Genomic DNA, 19,538 nt, shown 5'->3' on the forward strand with positions numbered 1-19,538 from the left:
TTTAATACCTGGTGCTAATTGAGATGTTTAAATATTTTTAATTGGGCGCCAGTTATTAAATTAATTAAATTAGATTAATTAATCATATTAATTAATAACACAAGACATCTCAAGGTGTGGCTTCTACAGGTGACAGGAATTCTCATAATCAAGTTATCCAGAAAACACTGAAATCACAGGTTTAGTAATATAAAAAGTATTTTATTAAATCACACAGATGAGTAAATAATTCAATAAAATGTCATAAATGTAGCCATTAGATATCAAATCATAGTGTATAATAAATGAGAAACAAAAGAACAAACGTTATAATACTGGTATGAAAAGAATAAAGATTAATATAGCTAGTTTGATGACAGGCAGATGTTAATACCTACAGAAGCATTTCTGCTCGTCGCACCTCCGCCGGTGCCAAAGTACCAGCTGCAGGGTCTTCAGCTGGGAGCCATCCTTCACTGATGTTTCGCCCCTTTCATCTCCAGAACATCTCAGGATGGTGGGGCAGCGTACAGGGACGTCTCCCTGCCGCTCCCTGCAGCTGGATTTTGATGGTGAAGTTAACATGTGGCCTCCTGTTTTCCCCAACTCTTATCGTTTCCAGAAACTTCCCTTTTCTGCTTCTTCTGAAAGATCCTTGCTGACCCTCTTGGCCTTGGTTGATGTGAAGCCACTGTCTCTCAGAAAGCGATTTGTTGAGAGGCTCACAAAGCCTCGGCAGCCAACTTCGACTGGGTAAGTTGTTGCTCTCCAGCCTCTCTCTTGGCATTCTGCCACTAGGTCAGCATACCGTGACTTCTTCCTCTCATATGCCTCTGGAATGCCCTGCTCCCATGGCACGGTCAGTTCAACAGGACACGCTTTTCAATTGATGACCACACAACAATGTCAGGTCTCAATGTGGTAGTAGTGATGTTAGTGGGAAAGCGTAGCTGCTTACCGACATCTGCGGTCATTGACCAATCTTTGCCTGGGGTCAGGACTGATGTCCTGTCCTGTTGTGGGCAGCTTTGTATGGCATGTCCTGCTGGTATAAAGTTGACCACACGCTTCTGCTGGGATGTTGACTTCTCATTTACAAGGAGCCTTCTGGTTTCAATGTGTTCCGCCAGCTTCCTCAGCACCTGGTCATGCCTCCACCTATAGCGACCCTGGGCCAAGGCCACCCGGCAGCCAGCTAGGATGTGATGAAGATTTCCCACGGCTGTACTGCACAGGCTGCACCTTTCTTCAGTACCATACCACCGTGCCAGGTTTGCTGGACTAGGAAGGGTGTCATATGTGGCTCGGATGAGAAAACTCACCCTTGCCTGAGGCATCCTCCACAGGTCACTCCAACTTACAGATCTTGGTAAAATGCCCTCCCACTTTGTCCACTGGCCTTGCTGGCATTGGCCGATAGACTTGACCAAGAGCTTCTCTCCCTCCATCCTTGCCACCTCTGTGACTACCAGATTTTTCCTCTCCTTCAGCGATGCTTTAGACCACAGCTTTAGTGACTCTCCCTAGCCCAGGCCCTGTCTTCCTTGTTGTGTTCTTCCCACAAGCTCTTGGTGCTGCAGTCTCGAGATGGCACTGTCCACACATACTTCTGCTTTCCATGCTCTACCTGTCCGGATTCTGGCACCAGCATTTCTGACATGGTGGTCACTTGACTGTCTGAGTTCCAGGACAAGCCTGGCCTTCTCAAGCCTGTAACCAGTAGTGATATTTCTCAGAGGCAGCTGCAGTGCATTTCTTCCAAATAGAGAGGCATAGGACAAGCATCGAGGTAGCCCAAGCCACTTTCGGATGTAACTATTCGCCTTGGCATCCAACTTCCTGACTACTGTTGTTGTTATTTCAGACATCTTTAGTGGCCACATCACACGATGGTAGAGTGTTGTCTGATAGCACCAGACTTTGTATTTTCCAGGAAGGTAGCTCTGGTCTATCTGCTTTAAGCCCTGTTTTAGTTGGTCTGTGACTGTCGTCACCATGTGTTTGTCTGAAAGATCCACTGAATATTCTCTGCCCAGGCTTCTAATCGATTGTTCTGCGAGCACCGGGATTCTTTCTCCTGCCACTTGGAAAGAAACTGAGGCCGTTTGTCTGCCCTTGCAGATCGACAGGCTGCGAGACTTAGTGGGTTTTATTTTCATCCTAGCCCAAGATAATAACTCTTCAAATCTCCTCAGGAGCCGTGATGACCTCAGGAGCCGTGGTGGCTAATAAGTGAGGATTTCTAAATAAGGGTCTAAATGTAACTAGAAAAGGCAAAGTTCGTGAACGAACTTTAAGTTGGCTTGGAAAAGAACGCTAATAACGTTAAAAAGTTAAAATGATTGCTAAGCTGTTTCTGTCTGAAGAGTGTGAAGAGTCGTGGATATGCTGTTAACTTTTGGCTAAACGCTAAATGCCAAAAACGCCGAAATCTAAAAATGTTTGGTTAAACGCTGAAATCTAAAAACGTTTGGTTAAACGCTGAAATCTACAAACGTTTGGTTAAACGCTGAAATCTAAAAAACGTTTGGTTAAACTCTGAAATCTAAAAACGTTTAGTTAAACGCTGAAATCTAAAAACGTTTGTTTAAATGCTGAAATAGTAAAACTTTTGGTTAATCTTTTGATTGCCAATTTGTTGCTAGGCAGTTGCTATCATTTCTGAAGTGGTTGCTAAGCTGTTGCTAGGCAGTTGCTAACGTTTTCCAGGTGGTTGCTAAGCTGTTGCTAACTGGTTGCTAGGCAGTTGCTAACATATTACAGGTGGTTGCTAAGGTGTTGCTAGGTGGTTGCTAGGTTGTTGCTAGGGTGTTGCTATGGTATGCGGGGTGGTTGCTAAGATGTTGCTAGGTGGTTGCTAGGTGGTTGATAACTTGTTGCTAGGTGGTTGCTAAGGTGTTGCTATGGTATCCGGGGTGGTTGCTAAGGTGTTGCTAGGTGGTTGATAGGTGGTTGCTAGGGTGTTGCTTGGTGGTTGCTAAGGTGTTGCTATGGTATCCGGGGTGGTTGCTAAGGTGTTGCTAGGTGGTTGCTAGGCAGTTGCTATCATTTCTAAAGTGGTTGCTAAGTGGTTTCTAGGCAGTTGCTAATGTTTTCCTAGTGGTTGTAAAGGTGTTGCTAAGTGGTTGCTAGGCAGTTGCTATTGTTTCTAAAGTGGTGGCTAAGTGGTTGCTAGGCAGTTGCTAACGTTTTCCAGGTGGTTGCTAAGTGGTTGCTAGGCAGTTGCTATAATTTCTAAAGTGGTTGCTAAGTGGTTGCTAGGCAGTTGCTAACGTTTTCCTAGTGGTTGCTATGGTATTGTTAAGTGGTTGCTAGGCAGTTGCTATCATTTCTAAAGTGGTTCCTAAGTGGTTGCTATGCAATTGCTAACGTTTTAATAGTGGTTGCTAAGGTGTTGCTAGGCAGTTGCTATCATTTCTAAAGTGGTTGCTAAGTGGTTGCTAGGAAGTTGCTATCGTTTTCCTAGTGGTTGTTAAGGTGTTGCTAAGTGGTTGCTAGGCAGTTGCTATCATTTCTAAAGTGGTTGCTAGGCAGTTGCTAACGTTTTCCCAATGGTTGTTAAGGTGTTGCTAAGTGGTTGCTAGGCTGTTGCTTTTGTTTCTAAAGTGGTTGCTAAGTGGTTGCTAGGCAGTTGCTAACGTTTTCCAGGTGGTTGCTAAGTGGTTGCTAGGCAGTTGCTAACGTTTTCCAGGTGGTTGCTAGGCAGTTGCTAAGTGGTTGCTAGGCAGTTGCTAACGTTTTCCAAGTGGTTGCTAGGCAGTTGCTAAGTTGTTGCTAGGCAGTTGCTAACATTTTCCAAGTGGTTGCTAAGTGGTTGCTAGGTAGTTGCTAACATATTCCAGGTGGTTGCTAGGCAGCTGCTAAGTGGTTGCTAGGCAGTTGCTAACATTTTCCAGGTGGTTGCTAAGTGGTTGCTAGGCAGTTGCTAACGTTTTCCAGGTGGTTGCTAGGCAGTTGCTAAGTGGTTGCTAGGCAGTTGCTAACGTTTTCCAAGTGGTTGCTAGGCAGTTGCTAAGTGGTTGCTAGGCAGTTGCTAACGTTTTCCAGGTGGTTGCTAAGTGGTTGCTAGGCAGTTGCTAACGTTTTCCAGGTGGTTGCTAGGCAGTTGCTAAGTTGTTGCTAGGCAGTTGCTAAGTGGTTGCTAGGCAGTTGCTAACGTTTTCCAGGTGGCTGCTAAGTTGTTGCTAGGCAGTTGCTAAGTGGTTGCTAGGCAGTTGCTAACGTTTTCCAGGTGGTTGCTCAGTGGTTGCTAGGCAGTTGCTAACGTTTTCCAGGTGGTTGCTAAGTGGTTGCTAGGCAGTTGCTAACGTATTCCAGGTGGTTGCTAGGCAGTTTCTAAGTGGTTGCTAGGCAGTTGCTAACGTTTTCCAAGTAGTTGCTAGGCAGTTGCTAAGTGGTTGCTAGGCAGTTGCTAACGTTTTCCAGGTGGTTGCTAAGTGGTTGCTAGGCAGTTGCTAACGTTTTCCAGGTGGTTGCTAGGCAGTTGCTAACGTTTTCCAGGTGGTTGCTAGGCAGTTGCTAAGTGGTTGCTAGGCAGTTGCTAACGTTTTCCAAGTGGTTGCTAGGCAGTTGCTAAGTGGTTGCTAGGCATTTGCTAACGTTTTCCAGGTGGTTGCTAAGTGGTTGCTAGGCAGTTGCTAACATTTTCCAGGTGGTTGCTAGGCAGTTGCTAAGTTGTTGCTAAGCAGTTGCTAACGTTTTCCAGGTGGTTGCTAAGTGGTTGCTAGGCAGTTGCTAACGTATTCCAGGTGGTTGCTAGGCAGTTGCTAAGTGGTTGCTAGGCAGCTGCTAACGTTTTCCAGGTGGTTTCTCAGTGGTTGCTAGGCAGTTGCTAACGTTTTCCAGGTGGTTGCTAAGTGGTTGCTAGGCAGTTGCTAACGTATTACAGGTGGTTGCTAGGCAGTTGCTAAGTGGTTGCTAGGCAGTTGCTAACGTTTTCCAAGTGGTTGCTAGGCAGTTGTTAAGTGGTTGCTAGGCAGTTGCTAACGTTTTCCAGGTGGTTGCTAAGTGGTTGCTAGGCAGTTGCTAACGTTTTCCAGGTGGTTGCTAGGCAGTTGCTAAGTGGTTGCTAGGCAGTTGCTAACGTTTTCCAAGTGGTTGCTAGGCAGTTGCTAAGTGGTTGCTAGGCAGTTGCTAACGTTTTCCAGGTGGTTGCTAAGTGGTTGCTAGGCAGTTGCTAACATTTTCCAGGTAGTTGCTAGGCAGTTGCTAAGTTGTTGCTAGGCAGTTGCTAACGTTTTCCAGGTGGTTGCTAAGTAGTTGCTAGGCTGTTGCTAACGTATTCCAGGTGGTTGCTAGGCAGTTGCTAAGTGGTTGCTAGGCAATTGCTAACGTTTTCCAGGTGGTTGCTCAGTGGTTGCTAGGCAGTTGCTAACGTTTTCCAGGTGGTTGCTAAGGTGTTGCTAAGTGGTTGCTAGGCAGTTGTTAACATTTTCCAGGTGGTTGCTAAGGTGTTGCTAAGTGGTTGCTAGGTAGTTGCTAACGTTTTCCAGGTGGTTGCTAAGGTGTTGCTAAGTGGCTGCTAGGCAGTTGTGAAGGTTTTCCAGGTGGTTGCTAAGGTGGTTGCTAAGCAGTTAATAGGTGGTTGCTAAACCCTGGCTGGGCTGCCGGGGTGTCCAAACTTTTGACTGATAGCTGCTCCATACAGCAGCTCCTCCATACACTCACAGTACTGGAGGAGCAGGGGAGAGAAGGGGTTCCGTGCGCAGAGCTGCTCGTGTGCGAGTTAGAACTCTGGGCCCCCCATTCATTTCTATGGGGAAAATTCGTACGACATTTGTACGAAATCCGTACGACGTATCGTTTCGTAAAGCATATTTTCGGAAAGAACTCAATAAGTTCTATAGGTCATCCGAATTTCAGCTTCATATCTTAAATATTGTGACGTTCACGGCCGTTCAAAATTCTCCTAGTTCATTGTCTATGGGAAAAAGGGCGTACGTTTACGAAGTTTTTACGAAAATCGTACGATGTATCGCTCCAAAAAGCACAAGCACACACCGCGGCTATAAGTTCTACCATCATGTGAAGTTTCGTGGTTCTAGCTCGAAAGCTCTAGGAGGAGTAGTTGTTTATAAAACGTGGCGAGAATAATAATAATAACTAGAAAAGGTAAAGTTCGTGAACGAACTTTAAGTTGGCTTGGAAAAGAACACTAATAACGTTAAAAAGTTAAAATGGTTGCTAAGCTGTTTCTGTCTGAAGAGTGTGAAGAGTCGTTGCTATGCTGTTAACTTTTGGCTAAACGCTAAATACCAAAAACACTGAAATCTAAAAACATTTGGTTAAACGCTGAAATCTAAAAACATTTGGTTAAACGCTGAAATCTAAAAACATTTGGTTAAACGCTGAAATCTAAAAACATTTGATTAAACGCTGAAATCTAAAAACGTTTGATTAAACGCTGAAATCTAAAAACGTATGATTAAACGCTGAAATCTAAAAACGTTTGATTAAACGCTGAAATCTAAAAACGTTTGGTTAAACGCTGAAATCAAAAAACATTTGGTTAAACGCTGAAATCTAAAAACGTTTGATTAAAAGCTGAAATCTAAAAACGTTTGGTTAAACGCTGAAATCGAAAAACTTTTGGTTGTACTGTTGATTGCTAATGTGTTGCTAGGCGGTTGCTATCATTTCTGAAGTGGTTGCTAAGCTGTTGCTAGGCAATTGCTAACATATACCAGGCGGTTGCTAGGTGGTTGCTAGGGTGTTGCTAGGTTGTTGCTAAGGTGTTGCTATGGTATCCGGGGTGGTTGCTAAGATGTTGCTAGGTGGTTGCTAACGTGTTGCTAGGTGGTTGCTAAGGTGTTGCTATGGTATCCGGGGTGGTTGCTAAGGTGTTGCTAGGTGGTTGCTAGGTGGTTGCTAAGGTGTTGCTAGGTGGTTGCTAAGGTGTTGCTATGGTATCTGGGGTGGTTGCTAAGGTGTTGCTAAGTGGTTGCTAGGTGGTTGCTAAGGTATTGCTAGGTGGTTGCTAAGGTGTTGCTATGGTATCTGGGGTGGTTGCTAAGGTGTTGCTAGGTGGTTGCTAGGCAGTTGCTATCATTTCTAAAGTGGTTGCTAAGTGGTTGCTAGGCAGTTGCTAACGTTTTCGTAATGGTTGCTAAGGTGTTGGTAAGTGGTTGCTAGGCTGTTGCTATCATTTCTAAAGTGGTTGCTAGGCAGTTGCTATCGTTTCTAAGGTGGTTGCTAAGTGGTTGCTAACGTTTTCCTAGTGGTTGTTAAGGTGTTGCTAAGTGGTTGCTAGGCAGTTGCTAACGTTTTCCAGGTGGTTGCTAAGTGGTTGGTAGGCAGTTGCTAACGTATTCCAGGTGGTTGCTAGGCAGTTGCTAAGTGGTTGCTAGGCAGTTGCTAACGTTTTCCAGGTGGTTGCTAAGTGGTTGGTAGGCAGTTGCTAACGTTTTCCAGGTGGTTGCTAAGTGGTTGCTAGGCAGTTGCTAACGTTTTCCAGGTGGTTGCTAGGCAGTTGCTAAGTGGTTGCTAGGCAGTTGCTAACATTTTCCAAGTGGTTGCTAGGCAGTTGCTAAGTGGTTGCTAGGCAGTTGCTAACATTTTCCAGGTGGTTGCTAAGTGGTTGCTAGGTAGTTGCTAACATATTCCAGGTGGTTGCTAGGCAGCTGCTAAGTGGTTGCTAGGCAGTTGCTAACGTTTTCCAGGTGGTTGCTAAGTGGTTGCTAGGCAGTTGCTAACGTTTTCCAGGTGGTTGCTAGGCAGTTGCTAAGTGGTTGCTAGGCAGTTGCTAACGTTTTCCAAGTGGTTGCTAGGCAGTTGCTAACGTTTTCCAGGTGGTTGCTAAGTGGTTGCTAGGCAGTTGCTAACGTTTTCCAGGTGGTTGCTAGGCAGTTGCTAATGTTTTCCAGGTGGTTGCTAAGTGGTTGCTAGGCAGTTGCTAACGTATTCCAGGTGGTTGCTAGGCAGTTGCTAAGTGGTTGCTAGGCAGTTGCTAACGTTTTCCAGGCAGTTGCTAAGTGGTTGCTAGGCAGTTGCTAACGTTTTCCAAGTGGTTGCTAGGCAGTTGCTAAGTGGTTGCTAGGCAGTTGCTAACGTTTTCCAGGTGGTTGCTAAGTGGTTGCTAGGCAGTTGTTAATGTTTTTCAGGTGGTTGCTAGGCAGTTGCTAAGTGGTTGCTAGGCAGTTGCTAACATTTTCCAAGTGGTTGCTAGGCAGTTGCTAAGTGGTTGCTAGGCAGTTGCTAACGTTTTCCAGGTGGTTGCTAAGTGGTTGCTAGGCAGTTGCTAACGTTTTCCTAGTGGTTGTTAAGGTGTTGCTTACTGGTTGCTAGGCAGTTGCTATCATTTCTAAAGTGGTTGCTAAGTGGTTGCTAGGCATTTGCTAACGTTTTCCAGGTGGTTGCTAACTGGTTGCTAACTGGTTGCTAGGCAGTTGCTATCATTTCTAAAGTGGTTGCTAAGTAGTTGCTAGGCAGTTGCTAACGTTTTCCTAGTGGTTGCTAAGTGGTTGCTAACTGGTTGCTAGGCAGTTGCTAACGTTTTCCAGGTGGTTGCTAAGGTGTTGCTAAGTGGTTGCTAGGCAGTTGCTAACGTTTTCCAGGTGGTTGCTAAGGTGGTTGCTAAGCAGTTAATAGGTGGTTGCAAAGCCCTGGCTGGGGTGCCGGGGTGTCCAAACTTTTGACTGATAGCTGCTCCATACAGCAGCTCCTCCATACACTCACAGTACTGGAGGAGCAGGGGAGAGAAGGGGTTCCGTGCGCAGAGCTGCTCGTGTGTGAGATGGAACTCTGGGCCCCCCATTCATTTCTATGGGAAAACTTCGTACGACAATTGTACGAAAACCGTACGTCGTATTACTTCGCAACCTACTATTAATTTAAAGATCTCGATAAGATCTATAAGCTCGCCGAATTTGGTGTTCGTATCTCAAAAATTGTGGCGGTTACGGACGTTTAAAATTTCGCCCCATTCATTCCTATGGGAAAAAAATGCGTACGTTTACGAAGTTTTTACGAAAACCGTACGATATATCGCTTCAAAAAGCACAAGCAACCTGAACCGCTATAGGTCCTACGATACTGTAAAATTTCGTGGTTCTACGTCAAAAGCTGTAGGAGGAGTAGCGTACAACAAAAAAAGCGCGGAATAATAATAATAACTAGAAAAGGAAAGTTCGATAACGAACTTTAAGTTGGCTTGGAAAAGTACGTTAAATAGTTAAATAATGTTGAATAGTAAAAATGGTTGCTAAGATATTTCTGTCTAAAGCGTGTGAAGAGTGGTTGCTATGCTGTTGACTTTCGGCTAAATGTTGAAGTCCAAAAAGTTTTGGCTAACATGGTGAAAAGCTTATAATTATCTTATAAAGTAAAGTGTTGCTAAGTGGTTGCTAGGTAGTTGCTAGGCAGTTGCTAATGTAGTCCACATCGTTGCTTAGTGCTTGCTAATTGGTTGCTAGGCAGTTGCGAACATATTCCAGGTGGTTGCTAAGCTGTTGCTAACTTGTTGCTAGGCAATTCCTAACGTATTCCAAATGGTTTTTAAGTGGTTATTAGGCAGTTTCTAATATTTTCCAGGTGGTTGCTAACTGGTTGCTATGGTATCTGGGGTGGTTGCTAAGGTGTTGCTAGGTGGTTGCTAAGGTGTTGCTATGGTATCTGGGGTGGTTGCTAAGGTGTTGCTAGGTGGTTGCTAGAGGGTTGCTAGGTGGTTGCTAAGGTGTTGCTATGGGATCCGGGGTGGTTGCTAAGGTGTTGCTATGGTATCCGGGTTGGTTGCTAAGGTGTTGCTAGGTGGTTGCTAAGGTGTTGCTATGGTATCCAGGGTGGTTGCTAAGGTGTTGCTAGGTGGTTGCTAGGGTGTTGCTAGGCGGTTGCTATGGTATCCAGGGTGGTTGCTAAGGTGTTGCTAGGTGGTTGCTAAGGTGTTGCTAGGTGGTGGCTATGGTGTTGCTATGGTATCCGGGGTGGTTGCTAAGGTGTTGCTAGGTGGTTGCTAAGGTGTTGCTATGGTATCCAGGGTGGTTGCTAAGGTGTTGCTAGGTGGTTGCTAGGTGGTTGCTAGGTGGTTGCTAGGGTGTTGCTAGGTGGTTGCTAAGGTGTTGATTTGGTATCCAGGGTGGTTGCTAAGGTATTGCTAGGTGGTTGCTAAGGTGTTGCTAGGTGGTTGCTAAGGTGTTGCTATGGTATCCGGGGTGGTTGCTAAGGTGTTGCTAGGTGGTTGCAAGGTGGTTGCTAAGGTGTTGCTAGGTGGTTGCTAGGGTGTTGCTAGGTGGTTGCTAAGGTTTTGCTAGGTGGTTGCTAAGGTGTTGCTATGGTATCCAGGGTGGTTGCTAAGGTGTTGCTAGGTGGTTGCTAAGGTGTTGCTATGGTATCCTGGGTGGTTGCTAAGGTGTTGCTAGGTGGTTGCTAAGGTGTTGCTATGCTATCCTGGGTGGTTGCTAAGGTGTTGCTAGGTGGTTGCTAGGCAGTTGCTAAGGTGTTGCTATGGTATCCTGGGTGGTTGCTAAGGTGTTTCTAGGTGGTTGCTAAGGTGTTGCTATGGTATCTGGGGTGGTTGCTAAGGTGTTGCTAGGTGGTTGCAAGGTGGTTGCTAAGGTGTTGCTAGGTGGTTGCTAGGGTGTTGCTAGGTGGTTGCTAAGGTTTTGCTAGGTGGTTGCTAAGGTGTTGCTATGGTATCCAGGGTGGTTGCTAAGGTGTTGCTAGGTGGTTGCTAAGGTGTTGCTATGGTATCCGGGGTGGTTGCTAAGGTGTTGCTAGGTGGTTGCTAAGGTGTTGCTATGCTATCCTGGGTGGTTGCTAAGGTGTTGCTAGGTGGTTGCTAGGCAGTTGCTAAGGTGTTGCTATGGTATCCTGGGTGGTTGCTAAGGTGTTTCTAGGTGGTTGCTAAGGTGTTGCTAGGTGGTTGCTAAGGTGTTGCTAGGTGGTTGCTAAGGTGTTGCTATGGTATCCGGGGTGGTTGCTAAGGTGTTGCTAGGTGGTTGCTAGGCGGTTGCTTAAGTGTTGCTATGGTATCCGGGGTGGATGCTATGGTGTGGTTGCTAAGGTGTTGCTAGGTGGTTGCTAAGGTGTTGCTATGGTATCCAGGGTGGTTGCTAAGGTGTTGCTAGGTGGTTGCTAAGGTGTTGCTATGGTATCCTGGGTGGTTGCTAAGGTGTTTCTAGGTGGTTGCTAAGGTGTTGCTAGGTGGTTGCTAAGGTGTTGCTATGGTATCCAGGGTGGTTGCTAAGGTGTTGCTAGGTGGTTGCTAGGTGGTTGCTAGGGTGTTGCTAGGTGGTTGCTAAGGTGTTGCTATGGTATCCAGGGTGGTTGCTAAGGTGTTGCTAGGTGGTTGCTAAGGTGTTGCTAGGTGGTTGCAAGGTGGTTGCTAAGGTGTTGCTAGGCGGTTGCTAAGGTGTTGCTATGGTGTCTAGGGTGGTTGCTAAGGTGTTGCTAGGTGGTTGCTAAGATGTTGCTATGGTATCTGGGGTGGTTGCTAAGGTGTTGCTAGGTGTATCTAACTGGTCGCTAGGCAGTTGCTACCATTTCTAAAGTGGTTGCTAAGCAGTTGCTAGGCAGTTGCTAACGTTTTCCAGGTGGTTGCTAAGGTGTTGCTATCTGGTTGCTAGGCAGTTGCTAACGTATTACACATGGTTGCTAAGTGGTTGCTAGGCAGTTGCTAATGTTTTCCAGGTGGTTGCTAAGGTGTATCTAACTGGTTCCTAGGCAGTAGTAGATAAAAAGAAAGAGTGTTAAATGTAGAAGTACAGAAAAAGGGAGAGCCTGAAATAGAGAAGTAGAGAGAAAATCAGCGTGAGAAGTAGAGAAAGAACACCCGAGAATGTGAGAAAAAGAGTGACAAGTAGAGAGAAATATTGAGCGAGAGAAAGAGAATTAGGGAAAAAGAGAGATCGAGAAATAAAGAAGTAGAGAAAGAAAAAGGATGTAGTAGAGAGATAGATAGAAAGAGAAAGCAAGACAGAAAAGTAGAGTGAAAGAGAAGTAGAGAGAAGAGCGAGAAATAAAGAGAGAGTAAGAGAGAAATAGAGAAATAGAAAAGTAGAAAGAAAGAGACATAGAAAAGTAGAGAGAGTGAGAAAGAGAGAGTGAGAAATAGAGAAGTAGAGAGAGAGTGAGAAAGAGAGAGTGAGAAATAGAGAAGTAGAGAGAGTGAGAAATAGAGACGTAGAGAGTGAGAAAGAGAGTGAGAAATAGAGAAGTAGAGAGAGAGTGAGAAATAGAGACGTAGAGAGAGAGTGAAAAAGAGAGTGAGAAATATAGAAGTAGAGAGAGTGAGAAATAAAGAGAAATAGAGACGTAGAGAGAGAGTGAAAAAGAGAGTGAGAAATATAGAAGTAGAGAGAGTGAGAAATATAGAAGTAGAGAGAGAGAGTGAGAAATAGAGACGTAGAGAGAGAGTGAGAAAGAGAGAGTGAGAAATAGAGACGTAGAGAGAGAGTGAGAAATAGAGACATAGAGAGAGAGTGAGAAAGAGTGAGAAATAGAGAAGTAGAGAGAGGTGAGAAATAGAGACGTAGAAAAGAGTGAGAAAGAGAGAGTGAGAAATAGAGAAGTAGAGAGAGAGTGAGAAATAGAGACGTAGAGAGAGAGTGAGAAATAGAGAAGTAGAGAGCAAAAGAGAGAGAGAGAAGTAGAGAAGTAGAGAGCAAAAGAGAGAGTGAGACAGAGAAGTAGAGAGCAAACGAGAGAGTGAGAAGTAGAGAAGTAGAGAGCAAAAGAAAGAGTGAGAAATAGAGAAGTAGAGAGAGAGTGGGAAAGATAGAGTGAGAATTAGAGAAGTAGAAAGAGAGAGTGAGATAGAGAAGTAGAGAGAGAGTGAGAAATAGATAAGTAGAGAGAGAGTGAGAAAGAGAGAGTGAGATAGAGAAGTAGAGAGAGAGTGAGAAATAGAGTGAGAAATAGAGACGTAGAGAGAGAGTGAGAAAGAGAGTGAGAAATAGAGACGTAGAGAGAGAGTGAGAAATAGAGTGAGAAATAGAGACGTAGAGAGAGAGTGAGAAAGAGAGTGAGAAATAGAGGAGTAGAGAGCAAAAGAGAGTGAGAAATAGAGAAGTAGAGAGCAAAAGAGAGAGTGAGAAGTAGAGAAGTAGAGAGCAAAAGAAAGAGTGAGAAATATAGAAATAGAGAGAGAGTGGGAAAGAAAGTGAGAATTAGAGAAGTAGAGAGCGAAAGAGAGAGTGAGAAAGAGAGAGTGGTTGCTAAGCAGTTAATAGGTGGTTGCTAAACCCTGGCTGGGGTGCCGGGGTGTCCAAACTTTTGACTGATAGCTGCTCCATACAGCAGCTCCTCCATACACTCACAGTACTGGAGGAGCAGGGGAGAGAAGGGGTTCCGTGCGCAGAGCTGCTCGTGTGCGAGATGGAACTCTGGGCCCCCCCATTCATTTCTATGGGAAAACTTCGTACGAAAATTGTACGAAAACCGTACGTCGTATCGCTTCGCAACCTGCTATTAATTTAAAGATCTCGGTAAGATCTATAAGCTCGCCAAATTTGGTCTTCATATCTCAAAAATTGTGGCGGTTACGGACGTTTAAAATTTCGCCCCATTCATTCCTATGGGGAAAAAATGCGTACGTTTACGAAGTTTTTACGAAAACCGTACGATAAATCGCTCCAAAAAGCACAAGCACGCTAAGTTGGCATAGGTCCTACGAACCGTGAAAGTTTCGTGATTCTACGTTGAAAGCTCTAGGAGGAGTAGCGTACAGAAAAAAAGGCGTAAGAATAATAATAATAATAATAACTAGAAAAGGAAAGTTCGATAACGAACTTTAAGTTGGCTTGGAAAAGTACGTTAATAACGTTGAAAAAGTTAAAATGGTTGCTAAGATATTTCTGTCTAAAGCGTGTGAAGAGTGGTTGCTTTGCTGTTGACTTTCAGCTAAATGTTAAAGTCCAAAAAGTTTTGGCTAACATGGTGAAAAGCTAATATTTGTCTTATAAAGTAATATAAACACTTTACTTTATATATACCTATATAAAGTAAAGTGTTGCTAAGTGGTTGCTAGGTAGTTACTAGGCAGTTGCTAATGTATTCCACATCGTTGCTTAGTGTTTGCTAATTGGTTGCTAAGCAGATTCTTACATATTCCAGGTGGTTGCTAAGCTGTTGCTAACTGGTTGCTAGGCAATTGCTAATGTATTCCACATGGTTGTTAAGTGGTTGCTAGGCAGTTTCTAATATTTTCCAGGTGGTTGCTAAGTGGTTGCTAACTGGTTGCTATGCAGTTGCTAACATATTCCACATGGTTTCCAAGTGGTTGCTAAGGTGTTGATATGGTATCTGGGTTGGTTGCTTAGGTGTTGCTAGGTGGTTGCTAAGGTGTTGCTATGGTATCCAGGGTGGTTGGTAAGGTGTTGCTAGGTGGTTGCTAGGTGGTTGTTAAGGTGTTGCTATGGTATCTGGGGTGTTGCCAAGGTGTTGCTAGGTGGTTGCTAGGTGGTTGCTAAGGTGTTGCTATGTGGTTGCTAAGGTGTTGCTATGGTATCTGGGGTGGTTGCTAAGGTGTTGCTAGGTGGTTGCTAGGGTGTTGCTATGCTATCTGGGGTGGTTGGTAAGGTGTTGCTAGATGGTTGGTAAGGTGTTGCTATGGTATCCGGGGTGGTTGCTAAGGTGTTGCTAGGTGGTTGCTAAGGTGTTGTTATGGTATCCTGGGTGGTTGCTAAGGTGTTGCTAGGCGGTTGCTAGGCGGTTGCTAAGGTGTTGTTATGGTATCCGGGGTGGTTGCTAAAATGTTGCTAGGTGGTTGCTAAGGTGTTGCTATGGTATCCGGGGTGGTTGCTAAGGTGTTGCTAGGTGGTTGCTAAGGTGTTGCTAGGTGGTTGCTAAGGTGTTGCTATGGTATCTGGGGTGGTTGCTAAGGTGTTGCTAGGTGGTTGCTAAGGTGTTGCTAGGTGGTTGCTAAGGTGTTGCTAGGTGGTTGCTAAGGTGTTGCTAGGTGGTTGTTAAGGTGTTGCTATGGTATCTGTGGTGGTTGCTAAGGTGTTGCTATGGTATCCGGGTGGTTGCTAGGTGGTTGCTAATGTGTTGCTAGGCGGTTGCTAAGGTGTTGCTATGGTATCCAGGGTGGTTGCTAAGGTGTTGCTAGGCGGTTGCTAAGGTATTGCTATGGTATCCGGGGTGGTTGCTAAGGTGCTGCTAGGTGGTTGCAAGGTGGTTGCTAAGGTGTTGCTAGGTGGTTGCTAAGGTGTTGCTATGGTGTCTGGGGTGGTTCCTAAGGTGTTGCTAGGTGGTTGCTAAGGTGTTGCTATGGTATCTGGGGTGGTTGCTAAGGTGTTGCTAGATGGTTGCTAAGGTGTTGCTATGGTATCCAGGGTGGTTGCCAAGGTGTTGCTAGGTGGTTGCTAGGGTGTTGCTAGGTGGTTGCTAAGCGGTTGCTATGGTATCCGGGGTGGTTGCTAAGGTGTTGCTAGGTGGTTGCTAGGTGGTTGCTAAGGTGTTGCTAGGCGGTTGCTATGGTATCCGGGTTGGTTGCTAAGGAGTTGCTAGGTGGTTGCTAAGGTGTTGCTAGATGGTTGCTAAGGTGTTGCTAGATGGTTGCTAAGGTGTTGCTATGGTATCCTGGGTGGCTGCTAAAGTGTTGCTAGGTGGTTGCTAGGTGGTTGCTAAGGTGTTGCTATGGTATCTGGGGTGGTTGCTAAGGTGTTGCTAGGTGGTTGCTAAGGTGTTGCTAGGTGGTTGCTAAGGTGTTGCTAGATGGTTGCTAAGGTGTTGCTATGGTATCCTGGGTGGCTGCTAAGGTGTTGCTAGGTGGTTGCTAGGTGGTTGCTAAGGTGTTGCTATGGTATCCGGGGTGGTTGCTAAGGTGTTGCTAGGTGGTTGCTAGGCGGTTGCTAAGGTGTTGCTATGGTATCCGAGGTGGTTGCTAAACGGTTACTAGGCAGTTGCTAACGTATTCCACATGGTTGCTAAGTGGTTGCTAGGCACTTGCTAATGTTTTCCAGGTGGTTGCTAAGGTGTATCTAACTGGTTGCTAGGCAGTTGCTAATATTTCTAAAGTGGTTGCTAAGCAGTTGCTAGGCAGTTGCTAACGTTTTCCAGGTGGTTGCTAAGGTGTTGCTAACTGGTTGCTAGGCAGTTGCTAACGTATTCCACATGGTTGCTAAGTGGTTGCTAGGCAGTTATGATCATTTCTAAAGTGGTTGCTAAGTGGTTTCTAGGCAGTTGCTAACATTTTCCAGGTGGTTGCTAAGGTGTTGCTAACTGGTTGCTAGGCAGTTGCTAACATATTCCAGATGGTTGCTGAGCGGTTGTGATCATTTCTAAAGTGGTTGCTAGGCAGTTGCTAATGTTTACCAGGTGGTTGCTAAGGTGTTGATAACTGGTTGCTAGGTTGTTGCTATCATTTCTAAAATGGTTGAAGTAGAGAAAAAGAGAGAGTGTTAAATGTAGAAGTACAGAAAAAGGGAGAGCAAGAAATAAAGAAGTAGGGAGAAAACCGCGAGAAAAAGAGAAAGAACACGCGAGAATGTGAGAAAAAGAGTGACAAGTTGAGAGAAATATTGAGCGAGAAAAAGAGAATTAGAGAAAAAGGGACATCGAGAAATAAAGAAGTAGAGAAAGAAAGAGGAAGTAGTAGAGAGATAGATAGAAAGAGAAAGCAAGACATAGAAAAGTAGAGTGAAAGAGAAGTAGAGAGAAGAGCGAGAAATAAAGAAAGAGTAAGAGAGAATAGAGAAATAGAAAAGTAGCGAGAAAGAGAAATTGAGACGTAGAGAGAGAGAGTGAGAGAGAAAGAAAGAGTGAGAAATAGAGAAGTAGAGAGTAAAAGAGAGAGTGAGAAATAGAGACGTAGAGAGAGAGTGAGAAAGAGAGTGAGAAATTCAGAAGTAGAGTGAGAAAGAGAGTGAGAAATAGAGAAGTAGAGAGCAAAAGAGAGTGAGAAATAGAGAAGTAGAGAGAGAGAGTGAGAAAGAGAGAGTGAGAAATAAAGAAATGTAAAGAGCAAAAGAGAGAGTGAGAAATAGAGAAGTAGAGAGAAAAAGATATAGAGACATAGAGCGTGAGAAAGAGATAAGTAGAGAGCAAAAGAGAGTGAGAAAGAGAAGTAGAGAGCAAAAGAGAGAGTGAAAAATAGAGACGTAGAGAGAGTGAGAAAGAGAGAAGTAGAGAGCAAAAGAGAGAGTGAGAAGTAGAGAGCAAAAGAGAGAGCGAGAAGTAGAGAGCAAAAGAGAGAGTGAGAAATAGAGAAGTAGAAAGCAAAAGAGAGTGTGAGAAGTAGAGAGCAAAAGAGAGAGTGAGAAATAGAGAAGCAGAGAGCAAAAGAGAGAGTGAGAAGTAGAGAAGTAGAGAGCAAAAGAGAGAGTGAGAAGTAGATAAGTAGAGAGCAAAAGAGAGAGTGAGAAACAGAGAAGTAGAGAGCAAAAGAGAGAGTGAAAAGTAGAGAGAGAGTGAGAAAGAGAGAGTGAGAGAAGTAGAGAGAGAGTGAGAAAGAGAGAGTGAGAGAAGTAGAGAGAGAGTGAGAAAGAGAGAGTGGTTGCTAAGCAGTTAATAGGTGGTTGCAAAGCCCTGGCTGGGGTGCCGGGGTGTCCAAACTTTTGACTGATAGCTGCTCCATACAGCAGCTCCTCCATACACTCACAGTACTGGAGGAGCAGGGGAGAGAAGGGGTTCCGTGCGCAGAGCTGCTCGTGTGCGAGATGGAACTCTGGGCCCCCCATTCATTTCTATGGGAAAACTTCGTACGAAAATTGTACGAAAACCGTACGTCGTATCGCTTCGCAACCTGCTATTAATTTAAAGATCTCGGTAAGATCTATAAGCTCGCCAAATTTGGTCTTCATATCTCAAAAATTGTGGCAGTTACGGACGTTTAAAATTTCGCCCCATTCATTCCTATGGGGAAAAAATGCGTACGTTTACGAAGTTTTTACGAAAACCGTACGATAAATCGCTCCAAAAAGCACAAGCACGCTAAGTTGGCATAGGTCCTACGATCCGTGAAAGTTTCGTGATTCTACGTTGAAAGCTCTAGGAGGAGTAGCGTACAGAAAAAAAGGCGTAAGAATAATAATAATAACTAGAAAAGGAAAGTTCGATAACGAACTTTAAGTTGGCTTGGAAAAGTACGTTAAATAGTTAAATAACGTTGAATAGTTAAAATGGTTGCTAAGATATTTCTGTCTAAAGCGTGTGAAGAGTGGTTGCTATGCTGTTGACTTTCGGCTAAATGTTGAAGTCCAAAAAGTTTTGGCTAACATGGTGAAAAGCTTATAATTATCTTATAAAGTAAAGTGTTGCTAAGTGGTTGCTAGGTAGTTGCTAGGCAGTTGCTAATGTAGTCCACATCGTTGCTTAGTGCTTGCTAATTGGTTGCTAGGCAGTTGCGAACATATTCCAGGTGGTTGCTAAGCTGTTGCTAACTTGTTGCTAGGCAATTCCTAACGTATTCCAAATGGTTTTTAAGTGGTTATTAGGCAGTTTCTAATATTTTCCAGGTGGTTGCTAACTGGTTGCTATGGTATCTGGGGTGGTTGCTAAGGTGTTGCTAGGTGGTTGCTAAGGTGTTGCTATGGTATCTGGGGTGGTTGCTAATGTGTTGCTAGGTGGTTGCTAGAGGGTTGCTAGGTGGTTGCTAAGGTGTTGCTATGGGATCCGGGGTGGTTGGTAAGGTGTTGCTATGGTATCCGGGGTGGTTGCTAAGGTGTTGCTAGGTGGTTGCTAAGGTGTTGTTATGGTATCCTGGGTGGTTGCTAAGGTGTTGCTAGGTGGTTGCTAGGCGGTTGCTAAGGTGTTGTTATGGTATCCGGGGTGGTTGCTAAAATGTTGCTAGGTGGTTGCTAAGGTGTTGCTATGGTATCCGGGGTGGTTGCTAAGGTGTTGCTAGGTGGTTGCTAAGGTGTTGCTAGGTGGTTGCTAAGGTGTTGCTATGGTATCTGGGGTGGTTGCTAAGGTGTTGCTAGGTGGTTGCTAAGGTGTTGCTAGGTGGTTGCTAAGGTGTTGCTAGGTGGTTGCTAAGGTGTTGCTATGGTATCTGTGGTGGTTGCTAAGGTGTTGCTATGGTATCCGGGTGGTTGCTAGGTGGTTGCTAATGTGTTGCTAGGCGGTTGCTAAGGTGTTGCTATGGTATCCAGGGTGGTTGCTAAGGTGTTGCTAGGCGGTTGCTAAGGTATTGCTATGGTATCCGGGGTGGTTGCTAAGGTGCTGCTAGGCGGTTGCTAAGGTATTGCTATGGTATCCGGGGTGGTTGCTAAGGTGCTGCTAGGTGGTTGCAAGGTGGTTGCTAAGGTGTTGCTAGGTGGTTGCTAAGGTGTTGCTATGGTGTCTGGGGTGGTTCCTAAGGTGTTGCTAGGTGGTTGCTAAGGTGTTGCTATGGTATCTGGGGTGGTTGCTAAGGTGTTGCTAGATGGTTGCTAAGGTGTTGCTATGGTATCCAGGGTGGTTGCCAAGGTGTTGCTAGGTGGTTGCTAGGGTGTTGCTAGGTGGTTGCTAAGCGGTTGCTATGGTATCCGGGGTGGTTGCTAAGGTGTTGCTAGGTGGTTGCTAGGTGGTTGCTAAGGTGTTGCTAGGTGGTTGCTAAAGTGTTGCTATGGTATCCGGGATGCTTGCTAAGGTGTTGCTAGGCGGTTGCTATGGTATCCGGGTTGGTTGCTAAGGAGTTGCTAGGT

The 19,538-nt window shown here is 45.0% G+C and overlaps 1 long non-coding RNA gene across 1 annotated transcript; it reads left to right on the plus strand.

Moving 5' to 3' along the window:
* The first annotated feature begins 10,019 nt into the window (after positions 1–10,019).
* LOC125785918 (uncharacterized) lies at positions 10,020–13,072 on the plus strand. Its single transcript, XR_007428207.1, has 3 exons — positions 10,020–10,124; positions 11,257–12,078; positions 12,428–13,072. It is a non-coding gene; the product is annotated as an uncharacterized LOC125785918 (long non-coding RNA).
* Positions 13,073–19,538: the final 6,466 nt, after the last annotated feature.

This window comes from Astyanax mexicanus, chromosome 21, assembly GCF_023375975.1.
Source record: "Astyanax mexicanus isolate ESR-SI-001 chromosome 21, AstMex3_surface, whole genome shotgun sequence".
In the NCBI taxonomy this organism is placed as follows: Eukaryota; Metazoa; Chordata; class Actinopteri; order Characiformes; family Acestrorhamphidae; genus Astyanax; species Astyanax mexicanus.